Source organism: Mastigoproctus giganteus, chromosome 7, assembly GCF_048544385.1.
Source record: "Mastigoproctus giganteus isolate SK-2022 chromosome 7, ASM4854438v1, whole genome shotgun sequence".
Classification (NCBI taxonomy): Eukaryota; Metazoa; Arthropoda; class Arachnida; order Uropygi; family Thelyphonidae; genus Mastigoproctus; species Mastigoproctus giganteus.
Window position 1 is genome coordinate 105177745 of NC_143581.1, and position 22879 is coordinate 105200623.

Here is a 22879-nt window from a genome sequence, read left to right on the forward strand (position 1 = left end):
TAATGTGAACCAAATAACACATTGTTTTTTTTGATAATTCGTTCCAAGACCCTGGAAGTTGAAATTTTCACTATACAACGCAATACATACACATCGTAAGTACATGAATTCAATACAGTAAATTTATGTCAAATATGCACAACAAAAAAAATCACTTCAACTAGACAGGACAAGAGGGGTGTCTTTGCATGAAACTATATAAAACCATATATGGTTTTATATGGTTTCATGTAAAGACAAAACATAGGGCCAACACATTTACAAATGCTGCAATTGGCTGAGAGGAAAGACCCCGTGGTCCGGTTGGAGATAATCTTAAGCTCATTGTAAAGTGAAATATGTAGGTGCCAGTTAACATGATCATTGGTTTGTAGAATCAGCCACTTTATGGAATCAAATTTAAATAAAACAATTCAAATCATTAAAATGCACCACACTTTCATCATTATCATATGTTCGGTTATAAGAAACAATTTTGAACGCCTCTGTGATATTTTTCTAAAGCACATTTCTGGAAGTCATTACCATAAAACAATAAAAACAATTTGCAATTTCCAGTTTATTGGGCTTTTCTGTTAGTGCAATCTATTTTAAACAGATAGTTTGTTGTTGTTTGTTATTTGGTTTTTAGGAGCATTAGCAACTAAGGCCATATTGCTCCAGGAATATCTGGGAATAAAGGACATTCCCTGACCATTCCGCATCTTCCGTATTTGGTGGTGACGGGCTCGAACCCCAGTCTAATCAAGAAGCGTGTGCTACGCACTGCTGCTCCTTCCCATCTGGCTACGGAAGCGCCAAACGGGTAGTAAACTTGATTTTATTGCATTTGCAATAATACCAATAGCTGGAATTCTGTGGGTTTTTATGTTAGTATGGTGAAATCTGTTTCCCCTTTCATGAAATCTCCAATCATATAAAAAAAAAAACAAATAAATTTTCAGATTCTTCTCTTCATTCCTATTTTTTAAGCTTTGTAAGCTTTTTACTCCATATCTCACTTGCTCGTATCGCGTTAGTTGCAATTTGTGTGTGTGTGCCGTATTCTTTGTTATTGATTGCTTCTCTTTTTTACAGATTTAAAATTTACAACTTTTAAGAATTGTCAGTGAACAGAAACATCAATTAGTATATACATTACAGTATTAATTAAGATATGTACGTAAGCATAAATTTATTTTTATTTTGCTAAACTGTGGAAAACAATTCTTCCCATTTTTTTAATTGATTTAATTTGTTAATTGATAAGGCAATAAAGTGTAAATTTGCACTTTGTCTTTACTTATATAGCCTGTGGATAATATACCTCCTTTTTTCGCTTATTAAAATTGCCGTTTAATAGAATTACAATTCAATTCACAAACGTGATCAAAATGACCAGATTACTACATATCATATAGTGAACGGTATTTTATTATGGAGAGTCCATCGTAAAGTGATTTGATCATACAGTGATCCAATCACAAAGCAGGGGTACACTATATTTATAAAAGACAAAATATGGTTTTATATAAAAATAATTACATTACTATATTTGAGGAATAATCAAGCATATTTGCAATAAAATCAGCAGCCAAAGGTTTTACTCAATTATATTGAAGAAATTTTGTCATATCAATTTTTATTTTGTAAGTTTTTTATAAAAATAAATTATTTTATTTTATAACTTCTTCCTGCCAGGTAACCAGATTTTAGTTTTTCATAAACCTATTTTTATCTCATATAAAAATATTTACAAGTTAAATTTATGTTAAATCTGCATACCATAATGGATTAACTGTTTTCATATCCACTTGTTTTTTTTCAACAAACATTTATTTCTAAAAATATCCTTTCCATTATGTAGTACCAAAGGCCACAATTTTTAATTTCTGAAGTCTTTTCTTAAAGAACAACCTTAAAAAAAATAATAATAAATAAATAAAATAACCACAAACTGTAACAAGATATACTAAGCCAGTCCTCATTTCTCTCTTTCAGAGCTGATAAAATAAAATTAAGTAATGAAACTAACTAAATAATAAGTTTTTGTCAATTTGAAATTCCACATCAATAATATTTATGTGAAAAAAGGTCTATGCACGCAGGATTCATGCTTGGAGAAAAAATGTTGCCCCACTGGGAAAAACAGATAAATAAATAAACAGGTTAGGAAGAAAAAAACAAAAATAATAAACACAAATTTTAACTCAACCTGTTTATTTATTTATTTATCTGTTTTTCCCCAGTGGTGCAACACTGTTTCTCCAAATATTTATACTTTTTAAAAGCATTCCATAAATTTGAATTTATTATGGTTCAGGCCATTTTTTTAGGTCGCAAGTTGTTTTTTACGTATACCAAATATTTCATTTTTAAATTACAGGCAACCGCCGTATAACACGGCACTTCAACAACATGGTTTCGCTCTAACACGATTGATAAATTGCAGCAATCCTGCCACAACACAGTACATATATAACATGGTTTTGCTCTAACACAGAGAAGTTCGGCAAACATCACATAACAGGCTATTTTTGAGCTTAAGTTAGATGTAATTTTTCAACATTTCCACTCTTTTTGAATCCCCACTGTTGACCACTAGTCAAAAAAAATTGAGAAATCCCTGTATTTTATTTTGTTGGGAAATCCCCGTGTCATGTTAGCATTAGTAGAGGCACACGATGCAAGAAAGCAAGCTTATGCAGCATCAGCCAAAAAAAATAAAAATAAGCTCCCATTTCACCCCTCCATTCGTTCGAAATACCTGTCCAGCTGAGCCTTAAATTTATTTAAGCTTTCACCTTCCACAACAAAAGACGGAAGTCTGTTCCACCAATCAACTACCCGCTGGCTAAAGGCAAACTTCCGAACAACAATCCTACAACTGTCTTTCCTCAATTTGAATTTATGCCCTCTCAGGCGATTATTCTAAGCAAGAGGAAGAATCCCATCAGCATTGAGCATGCTCAAACCATTCAAGGCTTTATACACCTCAATCAGATCACCTCGCAGTCACAGGTGCCTAGTCTCCAAACACTGTAATCTGCAAAGCTTAAGCCTTTCTTCGTAAGAGCAACCCTTTGTTCCATTCACTAATCTTGTTGCCCATCTCTGTACTCGTTCCAACAGCTCTACATCCTTCTTAAAATGAGGCCCCCAGACCTGTATACAGTACTCAAGGTGTGGCCTGACCATCACCTTATACAAGGGGATAATCACCTCCTGTGCTATTAAACTTGTGGAAAAATCTAGATTTCAAAGTTTTATTACTATTAGATAGCACGCCAGGCCATCCAAAAGATTTAAGTCATCCAAATGTTTAATTTGTTTCTACCACCACAGTTGTACTAGGTTGATAGTGAAATTATAGTATCCTTATAATACCGTGATGAATCTGACTAAAAAATGAATAGCAAATGCTTAGAAAACGGTACTCACCTTGTATAAATCTGCAATAAAGTTTTTTGGTAGATGGTGGTTAAATTTAGGTTGAAAGGAGCATTAAATAGAACTAAGGCGGGGAATGGGATGAAAATATTTTAAACAGATTTTAAAATGAGCGCAAGGAAGTAGAAATGCAGATCTCCAATCCTTGGTTGTCATAAAGAGGTTAAAAGACGTAAATGAAAAATGAAAAAAAGAGAGAAGACCGGTGGTGCCAATAGTCGTTACAATGGACTTTCGTGAGTAAACCGTCATCAGTTGGCAAATGGAAGAGAAGTGAGCGCGTGTTGTATTTTAAAGTTTATCTAAATTCCCATGATGCTCTTTTTGACACGTGGGAACTTTAGCCGTGAGAGGTTCCAAGCCGGTGAAAGGTTGAGGGGAAGTTTAGCATTAATAATGTTGAGATCAGAATGGTGTTGGTACCATGCGATGGTGAGGGCTTCATATTGAAAAATTCTGTAGCTCGATCTAAGTTTAATAATAGTGATGGTAGAGTCAACAAGGGGGGTGTGGTTGTGGGTTTGAGCATGGGTTGTTAACTCAGTGCAGGATTGACGTGTCTTGAAACTGTTGAAGTGGTAGTATGCGTGGGTTTTGGAAGTTGTGGAGGAACTGAATTTGGTGGTTGTGTCAATCCTGCACTGAATTAACAACCCATGCTCAAACCCACAACCACACCCCCCTTGTTGACTCTACCATCACTATTATTAAACTTAGATCGAGCTACAGAATTCTTCAATATGAAGCCCTCACCATCGAATGGTACCGACACCATTCTGATCTCAACATTATTAACGCTAAACTTCCCTTCAACCTTTCACCGGCTTGGAACCTCTCGCGGCTAAAGTTCCCACATGTCAAAAAGAGCATCATGGGAATTTAGATAAACTTTAAAATACAACACGCGCTCACTTCTCTTCCATTTGCCAACTGATGACGGTTTACTCACGAAAGTCCATTGTAACGACTATTGGCACCACCGGTCTTCTCTCTTTTTTTCATTTTTCATTTACGTCTTTTAACCTCTTTATGACAACCAAGGATTGGAGATCTGCATTTCTACTTCCTTGCGCTCATTTTAAAATCTGTTTAAAATATTTTCATCCCATTCCCCGCCTTAGTTCTATTTAATGCTCCTTTCAACCTAAATTTAACCACCATCTACCAAAAAACTTTATTGCAGATTTATACAAGGTGAGTACCGTTTTCTAAGCATTTGCTATTCATTTTTTTTGTACTAGGTTAATAATACAACTTCTTTCATTCAGCCATTAGATCAAGGCATTATATATCCACCTTTAAAACTCATTATATCACAAAATTGTTACAACGGATTTTAGAAAAAATTGATTCCAAATCTATTGATGTAATGGAGGCATGGAAACATTGAGATTTGGACAATATCAGAATCATAGCTTTATTGCTCAAAGAAGTAAAACTGTCGATTTTAAATGCGCGTGGAAAAGTGTATGATCAGAGCCAGTTCATTCAGGAAATATGGTCAAACCTGCAGAAAACGGAATTTGTGCGATAGAAGAACTCACTACATTGGTAAGATGGGAAGGTTTTGATGATATGACTACTGAAGCCCTCGTGGGTAACACAGTTGGTAGAATTGCCCTCCTCCCCGCAATAGGTGGAAAAGACCCGAGTTAGAATCCATGATGACTGGAGGAATTTTTATGGATCTTTTTCACAAGGTGGCTGAGTTAGTCAGGGTCAGGCGAAGGTAGCATGGTTTTTTCTCCTGGAAACTCAGGTTTTTTGTCCAACAAAACAGAAAATTGACCTCAGGACACACAATTTAAAAACAATATACGCATGGCAACATGGCGTTTGTTGCCAATGCTCCTAAAAAAAAAAATAAATAAATAAAAAATATATATTACTGAAGACATTCAAGAATTACTGGTAGAAAAAGAGGCTGGTGAAGCAGATTTGGTGGAAGTGGCATAGGAAGCAAATCAATTCAGAGGATGACAGTGCAGATGAAAATTCTAAACTTCCAAATTTTATACTAAAAAGCATACGGGAAGCCATAACGTTACCTGAGCAATTAGAATCTTATTTTTTAAATGCAGATTCTTGAAAAAAGGAAGCCCAAAGTTCAAAAGGGAGCTTTAAAATGTTTAGTTCCATATGATGAAATTCACAAAGATTTATCAAGCAACAGCTAACAAAACCAGATTACTGATTTTTTAAAGAGAGAATATAAACGAAATCCAGAATGGTGTCTTTTTGTTAGTTTTGTTAACGAAATAGTGTATTTTTGTTAGTTTTTGGAACGTACCCCCCACTTTTTGTACTTTTTCTTAGTCCCGTATAACACGGTTTCGCACAATACAACATTTAAGAGGAACCTAACTACCATGTTATATGAGGGCTACCTGTATTTCATTTCTTCACTGAAATGATTTCATTTCTTTCTCGACCTAGTTCAAAGGTGAATACAAATGCAGATTGTCAGTTGTAATTGATGTTGCAAAACTAAAATTTTAGCTGAGCTCCAAATTAATTTGTGATTATTTCCAGTGCATGGAATTTTCCATTTTAGCCACATAAAAGGGTGCTTTACACCACTGTTTTTCAACCTTTTTTGTTTGCATACCCCCAAAGAACCACGTTCTTATTTTTGTACCCCCATATATGCATGCCTACTAGATTTTACTACAAATAAGCCTCTACACTTGCATTCTAAGTGCTTACAGTGAGTTAACTTTTTTGTACTTATATAGTAAAACAGATACGACCCCTTTTATGCATGTTTTGTGTTGCGTGACAAATTGTCGAAATACAGATATTTATTCTCATTATAAATAACAAATATTAAAATCTCAGTGAGACAGTTGAGCTTGTTTTGTTGAAGCCAGCTGTTCAATTTGTGACCGAGTAGAAGTTAGGGCAAGAATGATCGCTGACTTTGGATTCAAACGGTTTCTGTCTTAACTTTTATCAATGTTAAAAACAGAGAAACCTTGTTCACACAAATAAGTTGAGGGATATTACGAGAAGCTTTGAAAGAGCTTCATCACTAATCTCTTTGAACTGCTTTCGAGTTTTGGACCAAAAATCGCATATTGTCAGGCTTTCAAAAATTGTTTTCAATGAGTTATCCGCTGCAATTTCTAATAAACTCTTTTAAATTTACTGGCATGTCAGCAGTTATGGCACTGGCTATGATGAAAGGATTTAATACCCAATCGTTTATTTTTTCTTCATTCTTGATATGCGGAAAATATTGTGTGAAGGCTCCACTGAGACGCATTAAGCGACATTTAATTATTTTAGTCACACTGACACTTACAGGCTCCATTCTGAACAGTGAATTCGTTAAGATTCGGAAAAGCTGCGATATTTCCATCCTTGATACATTTTGCCCACAACAATAATTTATTATAGAAACCTTTTATTTTACTATGCATCTTGAAAATATTACTGTCAAATCCTTGGAAGTTGGAGATTAAGTTTGTTTATCTTGCTGAAAATATCTTCAAGGTAACTGAGTTGCAAAAGTCACTCAATGCTTTCAAAGTTGGATACATAGTCAGCTTTTATTTTTTCTAGGAAGCACTTCACTTCCTCCCTCAGTTCAAACAGGCGAGTTAAAACACGTCCTTGGGAGAGCCACCTCACCTCGGCAACAATAGGTGTGTGCTGAACCCATCTCTTCGCACATTGCAATAAAAAGCCGTGAATTTAGTGCTCGAGACTTGATCAAATTCACTACATTAATAGCAACGCTCATTACTTCATGCAACTCTGGAGTCATATTTTTTGCAGCCAAACTTTGTCTATGAATAATACAATGCTGCCAGCCAATGTCAGGATTGATTTCACATATACTTTTTTTTTTTTTTTTATGTAAACCCCAAACACGAGAGGTGTTAGAACCTATAGTACTTAGTACCGTGCTTGGGTTGGAGGTTCAGAAGACGAAAGAAGATATTTATTGACATTGGACTTGAACTTCTGTAGATTGTAATTTTCAGGAAATACATATGAAGGAAGGTTGTTCCAGAAAACGGCAGTTGAATGAATAAACGAGGAAGATGAAAAGTTCGTTCTGTGAGTTTGAAGTTAGACAGATGTTGGCTGGTGGTGGCATGTGTTCGGACTGTTTTGAAAGAGAGAGCAGGAATTATAGAAGCTAATTCAGAAGAACAGTGCCCATGGAAGTATCTGTAGAAGAGGCATGCAGCAGAAACAGTATGTCTATGAGACAGCAAGTGCAGAGACTCTGTTAGAGATGAGTCATTAATTAACCTAACTGCCCTCTTCTGAATGGAATCAAGAAGCCTGAGAGAGGTTTTAGGGGCACCACCGCAGATGTGGGAACAATATTCCATGGCAGGGCAGATTTGCGATTTATACAGAGTGAGGAGCTGTTTGGAAGAAAAGTAACGACGAGAACGAAAGAAAAAAACCAGTTTTTTAGATGCAGAGGAAGCAATATTTGTAATGTGCTTGTGCCAAGAGAGATTAGAAGTCAGGGTAATCCTCATAAGAGATATATCATTTTACCTAGAAATCGGAGTGTCACTAAAGATAAGCATAGGAGCAGAAGAATGCTTTTTGAGAGATATAAAACAAGACTGAGTTTTAGAAGGGTTGAAATCAACTAAGTTGTCTTTGCCCCACTGGGGAATTACCTGAAGATCGGCATTTAAGGAATTGGTAGGAGATTTTCCAGAAGTTGAAGCTGATTGAGCAGGACAAGGTTTCTCAAAATGGAAAGTGGAATGCAATGTGCTATCATCAGCAAAACTATGGATAGGATTTCCAGTCAATGGAAGAAGGTCATTAATATACAAGAGGAAAAGAGTGGGGGGAAGAACTGAACCTTGGGGGACACCGCATTAGCGGAGAAGTTAGAAGACAGAGAGCCATCTACCATCACCCTCAGTGAGCGATCAGAGAGAAAACTGGATAACCAATTACTAAAAACAGTTGGCAAACCATAAGATGGAAGCTTGTTTAGAAGACCTTTATGCCAAACACGATCAAAAGCCTTTGAGATGTCAAGAGCAACTACCTGCGTTTCACCGAACCTTTCCATTGAATTAGTCCATAAATGGGTAACATAAGCCAGAATACCACCAGTGGATCGACATTGATGGAATCCATACTGGCGATCGTTGATCAGACAGCAGGTTTCTAGGTAGTTTAAAATTTGGCGGTTAATAGATTTCTCCATTACTTTAGAAAGAGTAGAAGTAATTGCAATGGGACGATAATTGGATGGGAGGGATTTGTCACCCTTTTTAGGAACTGGCTGGATATGAGCACATTTCCAAGCAGAAGGAAAAACACCTTTGGAATAAGAAAGTGAAAAAAGGTGGCAAAGAATAGGATAAGTTCAGGAGCACAGGTTTTGAGAACAAGTGGAGAAATAGCATCGGGACCTGGAGCTTTCTTAGCATCAAGATTTGTCAAAATCCTTCTCACATCCTTTTGACGGAAGACCACGGGAGGCATTGAATGGAGCGTGTTGGGAATAGTGGGAAGTGTTTTACCAAGATCGTTAATGCACGATTTGAAAGAAAAATGGGATGCTAGAAGGTCAGCTTTATCCTTGGCTGAAGTGACAACAGAACCATCTGGTTTGGACAGAGGTGGGAGCAGAGATGGCAAACATTGCGGCCAATAGCTTTGGCAAGAGACCAGAATGCTCGGTTACCATTAGGGCAAGAAGCAAGTTTTCTACTCTTAGCCTGTTCAAACTCTAGTTTGGACTGGTTAATAACTGCTTTACAATTTTTGAGAGCTTTGGTGTAGGCAGAAAATGAAACTGAAGAATTAGAAACAAGCCAATTACGATATGCAACATTCTTCTCTTGAACAGCCTTAGCACATTTATTGGAAAACCAAGGTTTAGATAAAGCACAAGATTTTAAAGTGGAGTGTGGGATAAAGGATTCCATTCCTGCAAGAATAATTTCACTGACACGATCTGAGCAAACGTTGACATCAGAAGTTTTGAAACAGTAATCTGACCAAGGAAAAGAAGTCTCGCAGGTCATCCCATTTTGCATTCTTGTAATGCCAAACAACACGAGGTTGGGAATAGCCATGAGATAAAGGTTCCATTGGAGAAGAGACAATCACCAAGTTGTGATATCAAGTGCCTAAAGGACATCTCACTTTGACCATGTACTTAGAAGGGTTGTTTGTGAGAAAAAGATCAAGCGTATTGGCTGTATGATTAGGATTGTCCGGTATTCTTATAGGTAAATGAACCATCTGTGCAAAGTCATTAGTAATTGCAAAAGCCTCAGCATCTCAACCAGCTGGGTTGGTGTGACTAGAAAACGGAAGCCAGCTGGAGTTGTGAACATTAAAATCACCGAGGAAAATTACCTCGCTGTTAGGAAAGTTGAACTGGAGAATGTCAAGTTGCAAAGAGAGCAAATCAAAGAGCTCCAAGTGATTAGTGGAGTTGGGAGAACGGTAGAGCAACAGATGAATTTGACACAATGAGGTAGAGAGATTTTAAGCCAGAGAAGATCAAAGAGAGGAGATTCCAAATTGCCAAGTCTCTGACAGGGAATATCAGAACAGACATATGCACAAGTACCACCTTTGAGGCAAAAAGAATCATACAGCGAATAATTTGGGCATCTGAGATGAGCAGTAGTTGAATCAACCGATAACTGAGATTCTGTCAGAAAAAGTACAAGGGGTTTGGCAGACTACAAGTGGAAATGGACATTGTTGAGATTAGAATTGAGACCACGTATATTTGTGAAATGAATTAGGAAGTGTTTGGGAGGTTTAGATCTTTTTGCAGATAAGCTTGCTCTATTAGTTTGACAATTCATGGTGTATTCAATAGTAAGAAAAAGTGGGTGGGACATGCTGTATGAAGTAATGAAATTTTTGGATATGGCGTACACGTGGTAAGAATATACCCAGATCCTTGACATAACGTGGCCTCGAAAATGCTCCCTGCATACACACTACTCGGACTCCCTCCAGTCACTATCTGGCAGAGTAGAGGTAGCAAGATTATACACTAGTTGATCCGGAAGCCTCCTAGGGAGTTAACAATAGGTTCGGTCCGGTGTACTAACTAGCAGCCGGCCTGCGAACACCGTTTTAGAGCTGTACCCTCGAAATGTAAGGAATATTGGATCCTACCACGATGTTCATCATAATCTCAAAAGTCAATCATACTGCATGATGGAAGAGATGGGGAAGGGTTGACCGGAACTTAGCTCTAGAGACTAAACTTGGGTTCCACCACTTCAAGCCTCCAATAAGCAAAGTGGTAGTATTGCACCAGTTGATGAGAGACCCCTTTCTCATTATAAATACTTTCGTGTATACTTGCAATAAATTTTCCAATGAATTCTCAACACCACTCGGTCCAATTGAAGGAGTAGCAAGTGTAACTTCATTAGATCTTTGCAATTCATTATTTTCACTACATACATTGCTGTTCTCACCTTCACGTTTTCACTTTAAAATAAACTTATCCATAATGGGATATTAAAATAATCACACGGAAGAATTAACAGGAAAAATCACCACACACAACTGCAACTGTGTGCACACAACCATCCCGATGAGCATACAGAGAAGAACTAAAACAAAATGGATGGTGAATGGCTGGTAATTCAACAACCATCAGACACAGTTCAAGTGATTTCTTAAATACTCGGTAGTACTGGTAGAATCCAATTATATGCACATTCTCTTTTTGGATTAATTGAATTTGATTAAAATATTTGACTAAGAACAAAATTGGATTATGTGTATTAATACCAGCCAAATTATGGGGTAGTAATTTTTTTTAACCAGCTAAATTAACAATAATTAAAAAGAAAATTTAATTATAAAGCATCAATATATACTTAAAAATATCATTTCGTATTTCTTAATAGCAATAAATAAATATAGAGATAAATTAGTTTTTTTATTAGATAATCTAATCATGTATTTCATTAATTGTTATCTCCATAAAGTCCTAAAACATCATTCTTTTCATAAATATATTCGAAAATATATAATCAATGTCAATTTTTAATCAAATTTAATTAATCCAAAAACGGAATGTGCGTATAATCGAATTTTGCTGTACTTGACACTTCAACGCAGCACTTCGGATGAATTATCACTTAAATCGCAATAGTGTATAGACAAAAATACAAAGGGTACTAGGAAAGTCTTGCAATATGACGCAACAATGAATCACAGGAAGCTGCTTGTTGCTGCATGTTGAGACATGTTCATACGTGCATAGTAGCCGCCGCGCCAAGTCGATGGGCTCAGTTATTCATTAGTAGTGAGAGTGTAAAGTGCTTGCGATGGCATCGTGGTCACGAAATGAGATAAGGACAGTTTTGCGGTATAATTTCGTGCGTGGTTTAACCATAGACCAGTGCTTAGAAGAAATGACTCTTGCACTAGATGATGATTGTCCACATCGTACAACGATATTCGGGTGGTATAGAGAATTCCAAAGGGGAAATTTCACTCTGGAGGATTCTGAGAGGCCGGGAAGGCCACGAACGTCAGTTACGGAGGAAAACGTTACTGCTGTGAGGAAAATGCTTGACGAAAACAGGCGAGTGACCTACCAACAGATAGAGGATACTTTGGGCCTAAATGCACCAGCAATTCGTTCGATTCTGCAAGATCATTTGCACGTGAAGAAACTTTGTTCTCTCTGGGTGCCGCATCAACTGACTGAAGAGCAGATGACACGACGTGTGACTTGGTGCCGGGAGATGTTAAAAAAGTTTGATAAGGGACAATCTCGGTATGTGAACAACATCGTGACAGGTGACGAGACTTGGCTGTACTATTACGATCTGCCGACCAAGGCTCAAAACAAAGTTTGGGTCTTTGATGATGACGACACACCCGTAATTGTCAGAAAATCCCGATCTGTAAAGAAGAAAATGATAGCTGTATTTTTCAAATCGAGAGGAATTGTGGAACGTGTCGTTTTGGACACGCAGAAGACAGTCACAGCTAAGTGGTATACTGAACAATGCCTGCCTAAAGTCATTGGATCTATGAAGAACCTGCGGCCAAAGTCAAGAATGGACACCTGGTACCTCCATCACGATAATGCTAGAGCTCACCGCGCCAAAGCCTGCACCGAATATTTGACCACGACAGGACTGGAACTTCTCGAGCGCCCTCCCTACAGTCCAGACCTTGCTCCCTGCGACTTTGCACTGTTCCCGCATGTGAAAATGAAGCTAAAAGGGAGGCGGTTTTCCAGTGATGAGGACCTTCTACGGGCTTGGGAAAACGAGTGTGCTTTACTCCCTAGTGAAACTTGGCAGAACTGGTTTAAAGATTGGTTTCGGAGGATGGAGAGGTGTATTGAATGTAGAGGAAATTACTTTGAAAAAATTAAATAAACAAAGCTGTATTGCAAAACTTTCCTAGTACCCTTTGTACAAAACACGCTTAAGTAAAAAATCGGATAAATCATCACTTAGCTTAATAATGGTAATTACTACAGAATATGGTTAAGTAAAAAATACACTTCAATTGTTCCAAAATATTTTTGTTTCTTGTGTCTTTTTGTTTTTTGTTTCTAGGTGTAGAGCAGCATTATTCAACCGGGGTTTGAATAATGCTGCTCTACACCCTTCTATGTGGTATGGCAGGTATTATTATTATTATTAGCTACATGGTGCAAGGAAGCCTGAGGCTTATGCTGCACCAGCCAAAAAAAAAAAAAAAAAAAAATTTCCTGAGTTACCCTGAGAGAGAGAGAGAGAGAGAGAGGGAGTTAAAAGTAGAAGGGAATCAATTTTATCCTGAGCTGGACCCTGGGTGTGCCAAGCCCATACTCACCAGATGAGAGCACCTGGCGTTGAAAATCTGCACCAAGACTATAGATAGAAGAGAAGGAAGGGATATATGGGAATAAAATTTCTTCAATGCATAATTTCAGCATTTCAATTATCTGATATAGTAGCATAGTGGCATAGTATTTAGGGTCAGGCACCACCAGCGGTTTCCCACATCTGCATTGTATGCACTCTATGATGGAATACAGAACTACTGCAAAAGCCAGGAAAGAGTGTCGTGTCTGGTTTACGTAGTATTGTTTTGTTCTGTTGTTATGTCTCTGGGGCCCTACTTGGCAGCAGGACCCCTAGTGAGACCCTACGTTCCTGCCACCACCACTGGGAGGTGAGCCAGGCTGCCCATCATACTCTGGCTGTCTCTGCCAGGGTTACCTGAGCTTCCTGACAGGCAAAAAAAGAAAAAAAAGGGAAGAGATTGAAGTTTATTGTGGGGAGATAGTGAAGGCAGGTCAGACTGAGAGGGAGAGATTTAGGCAGACCAATAAGGTAGATGGGCCACCCAATCAAGGCAAAGCAGTAGATAAGAGAAAGGAGGATAAAGTCACCAGATGTGTGACTTTATCAGAGGCCTAGGGCACTCTGAAATCCCATGTTCCAGGGAATGCCAGCAATCCCCATACCTTGAAAGGTGGCAGCAGTAAGGTTGAGTTATGTGGGAGTCTAGTTCATTGTTTGTCCAAGTTAACCTTGTCCAGATGGAAGTTGCAGCTGCTGTACCACAGCTTGTGTGGTTCTGTGTTCAGCAAATTTTCTTCCTCTACTGCTTGAACAAATTTCATTAAGGCTTTGTAGGATTCTTCATTCTGGAGAAGTAAGGACTGCTGATTGCAGGGATTGCATTGCACTTCTGTAAATTGTCTAAGTCTGTAGTTATCAAAAGCAGGACACTCAAACTAGATAGCACCAAGACTCCTCTTGTCCACAGTGGCAAAGCGGGTCTGTTTCCACTGCTAGGGCAGTTAGTTTTTGCTTGAAGGATTCATAGCCAGTGATGATAAAGGTAAAGTGAAGGCTTGATGAGAACCATGGCAGGACTTTCGGGAAGGTGTAGTCAATAAGTGGAATGAAATGTTTGGTGATTTCACCTTTTGGTGTAGTGCCCAGGAGCACTGCCACAGGTCCAGGAGGTGGTTGCAGATTCTCTTTTCTTTCTAACCTTGGATCACTGGTGTGGTCAAGCTGCAAATCGAGAATTTGTGTCTGGATACCTTTTTTAGAAAGCCTCCATAGCCGAGTGGTCAGGAGCGGGAGTGCAGTAGCACATACTCTGAGTAGACCGGGGTTCAGGCTCCTAACTGCTAAATATGATCGATCTGCCAACCCACACTGGACCAGGGTGGCAGATTATGGCCCATTTCCCTCAACATTAATCATTGAGGAGGCTTCCATTCTGCTGTTAACCTTTTTTACCCTTTTTTAAACAGATGAAGAAGCCTCTTCTAATGACTTCAAGATATAGTGGTAAGCAGCCTGTGATGATTTGGAGGGCAGGGGTGCTGACTATACAGCACGTCCTGCTGAGAGCATCATGAACCTTTATATGGTATCTAGTTTCCATTTATTCCTTTCCGCAGCTGCTTTGTGTTGGATCAAAGCTGTGTACTTCTGAATTTTCCGTGACAGATATTTGATATTTGGTTTTTTAGGAGCATTAGGATGGTTAAGTGGGAGAAGACAGAGGGTGGTAATCAATGGGTGCTGCTCTTCGTGGACAATGTTATTAGTGGAGTCCCACAGGGTTCGGTGTTAGGTCCACTGTTGTTTTGTATATTTTAATATATAAAACAACAGTAATGAAGGTATATTAGGCTTAATGAAGATATTAATGAAGGTATATTAGGCTTAATGTCGAAGTTTGCAGATGATACAAAGGTTGGCAGGGTTGTTAATGACAGTAATGGCAGTGTGCTACTGCAACAGGATCTAGATAATTTGGGCAGATGAGCAAAGAAGTGGCAACTGAAGTTTAACCTTGACAGATGCAAAGTACTGCATATGGATAGAAGTAACCCCAGAGAAACGTACCAACTGTGTTGTACTACACTTAAGGTGGTAGAAAATGAAAAAGACCTGGGAGTAATTGTGCAGTCAGATATGAAGTTTTCTGAGCAATGCAGACAAGCTGCCAGGGCAGGTCATGGGGTTTTGTCAATGATATATAGGAATTTTGCTAGCAGGGAAAAGGAGGTGATTATCCCTCTGTATAAGGCAATGGTCAGGCCACGCCTTGGGTACTGCATACAGGTCTGGAGGCCTCATTTTAGGAAGGATGTAGATTTACTTGAGCGGGTACAGAGAAGGGCAACAAGATTGGTGAGGGGAACGAAGGGATCCTCTTACCAAGAGAGGCTTAAGTTCTGCAAATTGCAGTGGCTGGGACTAGGCACCTGCACGGTGATCTGATTGAGGTATTAAGGCCTTGAATGGGTTGAGCACGCTGAATTCTGATGGGATCCTTCCACTTGTTCAGTTCACGAACCTAAGGGGGCATAAATTCAAATTAAGAAAAGACAGATGTAGAATAGATGTGCGGAAATTTGCCTTTAGCCAGCGGGTGGTTAATTGCTGGAACAAACTTCCGTCTGTCTTTGTGGAAGGTTGAATAAATTTAAGGAGGAACTGGACAGGCATTTGGAGGCAATGGTCTGTTTTTTTTTTTTTTTTTTTGGCTGATGCTGCATAAACTCATACACTTGTTTTCTTGCATCACAAGCCACTACTACTACTACTAAGGCCATATTGCTCCAGGGATATGCGGTGGTCATACCCTGACATTTCCTCATCCTCCGTATTTGGTGGGCACAGGCTCGAACCCCGGTCTAATCAAGAAGCGTGTGCTACGCACTGCTGCTCCTGCCCACCTGGCTACAGAGGCACCTCTGTGAAAGATACTTGAGGTGAGGGTGAAAAGTAAGACCTGCCTCAATGACTACTCACAGATACTTGACCTCCACATGTAGTGGGATCAGTGCATAATTTAACTTTAGAGTTGGCGATCTACAAAGTTGCAGTTCTCCCTTGATTGATTTTGATTTTTTGAAAACAAGATTGATTTTGTTTTCTCATCGGAGATGATTAGGCTATGGGTGGCTGCCCAGGTCAGAAGCTTTCTAAGTGACACAAGTCACTCTTGTGTCAGTGTCCACTATGAGAAGGTGGGTCAGATCATCTGCAAGTGCTAGGGGCTGAATATCCCCGGGAACTCTTCCAAGATGATGAACCAGAGAAACGCCGCAAGGACTGAACCCTGGGGAAATCGCCAATGGATAAAACTGGCCAGAGATTGAAATTTGCTGATAACTTGCACCTTACAGTTAGTAAAATAGATTGTATACTACTGTAGAGGTTCTTATATATCTATGCATTGCAGAGTCTTCGGAGGATGCTTAGCCACCACCACAGGCAGTCAAATGTGCTAGCGAAGTCCACCAGAATGGCCAAGGAGTACTTGGAGGTTAACTGTGTGGCTTGAGTAATTAGACTGTGCATTACATCTTTTGTGCATTGCCCTGTCTTGAACCCATCCTGGTGCAAAGACTGCAGTTGTTCAGCACAAGAGGCAGACAGTTGATATAGTAGAAGCCATTCTTGCAGTTTGGCCAACACAGGGAGGAGGGTGATTGGCCGATAGGGGGCAGGGTTTAAGGGGATTCTGTCTGGACTCTTGAGGATCAACTTAAGGGATGCTAGTAACGAATGGGCCTGGAGTACTGGGGTCCATAGTTTAATATACACTTAAGTTGGTTATAAACCAGTTATACAAATATATTAACAAAAAAACCCATGTGGTGCGGTCAATTCACTAACTACAGGTCCGGCCACGCACCAAGCCATCTCAATAGCACTTCCCGCACCCTATTCTCCAGGGCTTGGAGCCATTCCAGCACCGACACAATTAGGCGTAACGAGATCTCCCGTGTGAAGGCGGACCTAACCAAATGTGGTTATCCATCCCATGTACTAAGCAGATGCCTATTACAGGCAGAAGAACTCACATCCAACCCAAGACCACCGAACCAAGTCGGTATATCGTCCACCTACATTCCCTATTATCCAGGCATGTCAGGACGGATCTCGAAGGTCCTTAGAAGTTACAACATCAAATGTGTGCAATTACCCTGCAGGAACCTACGTTCACTTGTCTCCAGCGTGAAGACCCCTGTCACACCTGTCTTACGCAGCAATGTGGTATATCGCATCACCTGTAGAGACTGTAACAGTTGCTACATAGGAGAAACATCAAGGCGTCTCCAGGATCGCCTCACGGAACATGACAGAGCAATCCGGCTTGCCGAAACTGACCAGTCCGCAGTCGCGGAACATTTCTGGGCCACCAACCACGATCTTGACCCCAAACACGACTTTGAAATAGTAAACCACTCACGGCACTCTCACCACCGCCTATGGCTAGTCACTCAACATAGTAAGCAATCCAAAGGCATTAAATCGCCAGAAAGGCATACGTCTACATCCCATCCTGGAGACAACCGTTTTATTGCTGGATGATCAGTGGCGTAGAAAGCAGCACAGGTCCGCGCAACAACAATGACGTACGATTAACGTGCCTCACTCAGCTCGTTGTATTGTATTTAAATTTGTATTTAATTTGTCAGTTGACAAAGGGACACACGTCCCGAAAGCTACTGATTTTTTTGTTAATATATTTGTATAACTGGTTTATAATTAACTTAAGTGTATATTAAGGGATGCTGTTTTCCAGGGATCGGGGAATACTCCATTTGCAAGGCACTTGTTAAATAAACTTAGAAGCTTGGCTGGGAAGATCTCAGCAAACTTTTTAACCATGTCCACCTCAATCAGGTGGACGTGGTTAAAAATACTGGTTTTTTTTCCTCTTTGGTCTTGGCAAGGGCCACCATGTTCATCTCCATCAAGGTGAAGGGTAGTTCAGTGGCCTCTGCCTGGTATAATTGGTTGCTTTCAATGATCTGTTGCTGCTCTGATGTAAAGTGTTGAGGGTCTAGCATCACCAGGGGTCTCCCTCAACTTCATGTTTATGTCACTGTAGGTGCAACACAGACTCTGCGTAGGTCAGAGATGTAAAAAGTATAATTTGTGGGTTTACTTATTGTAGTGTTGGGGTGTAAAGTGTAAACTGTGTTAATTGTCTGACGGCACCAGGGATTCCCGCCAACTCCGCATTGTGTACTCTGTTTTTGTGATACAGAACTCTGTGGAGGCCAGAGATTTAAAAAGTGTGTGGGGGAGTGGAATGTCATGTAGTATCATGTTCTGTTGTTTCTCTGACCATTTAGCCGTTGGGCCCCCACCGTTGCCCACACTTTGCTACGAGGAGGCAGGTCAGGCATGTAGTAGATTATTTAAGTACTCTGGCATGCCCTGCCATCTAATTTCCAAAGATTTCAGTGACAAGGCCTATACATACACACACACACACACACATATATATATATATATATATATATAGTTATTTCTTTTTGTATTATCATTCTATTGTGGTTTATTTCGTCTTTGTTCATTTTCTTAATCACAGGTATTTTCTACACATAGGTATTATAGTTAATACATTACTGGTCTTTAAGTTAGCCTAATCTCGGTTATCTTAATTTCCCATGGCCTTGTAGAAAATACCTATGATTAAGAAAATGAACAAAGACGAAATAAACCACAATAGAATGATAATACAAAAAGAAATACCAATATGTACTCTGTTCGTACCCATGCATTGCTAAAACAACTACTGGGACAACAGAAAAAGCTAGAGATAGAAATAAATTAAGTAAAACTACTATAAAAGCATATTAAAAATAAAATACAACATGAATTAGCATATTACAAAAGAATAATATATATATATATATATATATATATATATATATATATATAGAATATTAAGGATAATATAAAGAATTATTAGAAAAAGTAAATCAATCCAATAATAATACCATCAAGGACCTAAGAAAACACGCAAAAAAAAAAAAAATTGGATCTATAGACATTAGCATTAGTAGAGGCATTTGATGCAAGAAAGCAAGCTTATGCATCATCAGCCAAAAAGAAAAAAAAACCCACTTCCCCTTCACCCCTCTGTTCGTTCAAAATACCTGTCCAGCTGAGCCTTAAACTTATTTAGGCTATCAACCTATACTACAAGGGATGGAAGTCTGTTCCAACAACCAACCACCGGCTGGCTAAAGGCAAATTACCGCACGTCTATCCCAAATCTGTCTTTCCTCAATTTGAATTTATGCCCTCTCAGGTGATTTTTCTGAGCTAGAGGAAGAATCCCATTAGCATTAAGCATGCTCAAACCATTCAAGGTTTTATACACCTCTATCAGATCACCTCGCTGGTGCCTAGTCTCCAGACACTGTAATTTGCAAAACTTAAGCCTTTCTTCATAAGAGCACCCCTTTGTTCCATTCACTAATCTTGTTGCCCTTCTCTGTACTCGTTCCAGCAGCTCTACATCCTCCTTGAAATGAGGCCTCCAGACCTGTATACAGTACTCAAGGTGTGGCCTGACCATTGCCTTATACAAGGGAATAATCACTTCCTTATCCCTGCTGGAAAAATTCCTGTATATTATGGGTGTATTGCATGATTGCTTGCAACTGCATTGACTCATATATATTAGTTACATATTAGTTACAGTTATTGTCGTTTTAACTTTCTTTCTTTACTTTTTTATCAATAATTATAAATATATATATATATATATATATATATATATAAAGGGGGTGAACACTAGAATTTGGAAAGGCCAAAAGAGATTTTCGAGAAAGCGGATGAATTTAGAAGAAGATTAGAATTTGGCAGCATTGTTAAGAGGCGTACTCGTTCGGTTTAGTTAGAGTGGGGAGGAGAAGACTGAAGATTGGGAGGGCACGGGTAGAAGGATGGGGACAATACAGTATGCATCCCCAAAGAGGTCAGTGGAGACAAGCCCACCGGGCGAAGTATGGGGAGGCAGGGAGGGGAGGAGACGGAGACACGTCTCCTCCCCACCTGCCTGGGGATGGGGTTTTAAAGGGAACTGGGTTTGAGTACCCAATTCAGATCGCCAAATGGCATGTTGTGTCGATTCCAGTAGAAGGGTCAACTACCCATCCTGCTCCGGGGATAGGATATGTTCACTTACAGTTGGGAGTAATTTCCAGACACTGTAATTTGCAAAACTTAAGCCTTTCTCCGTAAGAGCACCCCTTTGTTCCATTCACTACTCTTGTTGCCCTTCTCTGTACTCGTTCCAGCAGCTCTACATCCTTCTTGAAATGATGCCTCCAGGCCTGTATACAGTACTCTAGGTGTGGCCTGACCATTGCCTTATACAATGGAATAATCACCTCCTTATCCCTGCTGGAAAAATTCCTGTATATCATTGACAATACTCCATGAGCTACTCTTGCAGCCCATCTGCACTGCTCAGAGAACTTCATATCTGCCTGCACAATCACCCCCAAGTCCCTTTCATTCTCTACCACTGTCAGTGTAGTACCACAGAGTTGATACATTGCTCTGGGGTTGCTGTTTCCCATGTGTAGTACTTTACATTTGTCAATGTTAAACTTCATTTGCCACCTCTCAGCCCATCTGCTCAACCTTTCCAGATCCTGTTGCAGCAGCATAGTGTCAGTAGTGTCCTTGACAACCCTGCCAACCTTTGTATCATCTGCAAACTTGGACATTAAGCTTGATATACCATCATCAATATCATTTATAAATACAGAAAACAATAATGGACCCAACACTGAGCCCTGAGGGACTCCACTAATAACATTAGTCCACGATGAGCAGTGTCCATTGATTACCACTCTCTGTCTTCTCCCACTCAACCACCCCTTTATCCATAGCAGCAATTTGCCTCCAATGTCACACTGCTCCAATTTGTGTAGCAGTCTTCCATGTGCAACAGTATCAAAAGCCTTTCTAAGATCCAAGTATATAATATCAAAGTTATTCCCTGCATCCAGTTCTTTTGTGACTGCATCATAGTATCCAATCAAGTTGGTCAGGCAAGACCTCCCCTTAACAAAACCATGCTGTGTCTGAGCTATAACTGAAGTCTTGTCTAAATGATCCTGCAGTGCTTCTTTAACCAGTGTCTCCATTAATTTTCCTGGAACAGAAGTTAAGCTCACAGGTCTATAGTTACTTGTGTCAGCCTTTGATCCTCCTTTGTGAATTGGGGTCACATTTGCACATTTCCAGTCTATGGGTACCTCCCCTGAGTCCAAGGAAGCTCTCATAATTATGGCTAAGGGTTTGCTTACTTCCTTTGCTGCCTCCTTTAATATAACTGGATAGATCCCATCCACCCCGGGTGCCTTTCTTGTGTTTATCTTCAACAGTTTCTCCTCCACTTTACTCCCAGTTATTTCAAGATTCTGTAGCTTACTGCTAGAGTTGAATACACCTCTGGCATTCCCCTTGCTGAATAACTCCTCATGTGTGAATGTCGATGCAAAATATTCATTTAGTTTGTTAGCTACCTGAGCAGGATCATCAACAGTTGACCCATCAATATGAAGTGGACCAATCTGATTCATCCCCTTCCTTCTAGAGTTTACATAAGTAATGAACTCTTTGCTGTTTTTCTTTGCATCCCTTGCCAAGGATTTCTCGTAATCTGCCTTCGCCTGCCTAACCTCCTTTGTAACTTGGTTGCATATCAACTTGTATCTATCATAGGCTTCTGTGTCGTGTGTTAATTTGTAAGTATCCCATGCATTTTTCTTCTCTGCCATATGCCTCTTAGTTCATCTGACATCCATTTTGGCCTAAACCTTGAACAATATTTCTTAGTTGGTATGTAAAGCCTAGTAGCTTCCAAGATACGTTCTTTGAATGCTTCCCATTTTGAATTTGCTGTTGGTAACATCATCAGTTGGTCCCACTGTATAGAATTTAAATACTGTCTCAGTCCATCGTAGTCGCCTTTACGGAAGCAATAACCCTTCCCTTTACCCCTAATGGTAGTTACCTCTTTGAGTAAATCCCACTTCAGCACACTGTGATCACTGCCACCTAGTGGTTCATTTATCTGCAGATTCTTAATGCATGAAGAATCACTGCTGATAATCAAATCAAGAGTATTACTCCCTCTAGTTGCCTCCTGAACATGCTGATGTAGAAAACAATCATCCAATAAATCCACAAAAGCCCTGCTAGTGTGTGAGTAACCAGCCCCCAAATTCCAGTCAATATCTGGGAAATTAAAATCTCCCATTATAAGACTCTCTGATTTACTGGCCCACTCTATTTCCCTGTACAGTTCCTTATTATACTCATTAGAGTCATTAGGCCTATAGCACACTCCTACTCTCAATTTTGATCTCCCAATGCTTATGTCACACCAAACTGACTCAACACTGCACTGTCCAGCGATGTCGACTGGCTTCACTTCCTTGGTTTTTATGTGTTTCTTAACTAATAGCATAACCCCTCCCCCCCCTTCCTATCCTGTCTATCCTTTCTGTAGACGTTGTACTCCCCAAATTGCAGTTCTGCATCCCTTATATCTGTGTGACACCACGTCTCTGATATCCCAACAATATCTGCCTTTGATGTTTTGAGCAATACCTCAAATTCATCAAATTTATTTACTAAACTCCTAGCATTGGTGTACACGCAAG

At 39.5% G+C, this 22879-nt stretch overlaps 1 protein-coding gene across 2 annotated transcripts in view; it reads right to left on the reverse strand.

Moving 5' to 3' along the window:
• The window catches only part of LOC150083123 (retinoid-inducible serine carboxypeptidase-like), a 316995-nt gene that overhangs the window by 270913 nt on the left and 23203 nt on the right, over window positions 1–22879 (reverse strand). The gene's annotated exons all lie outside the window — the stretch shown is intronic.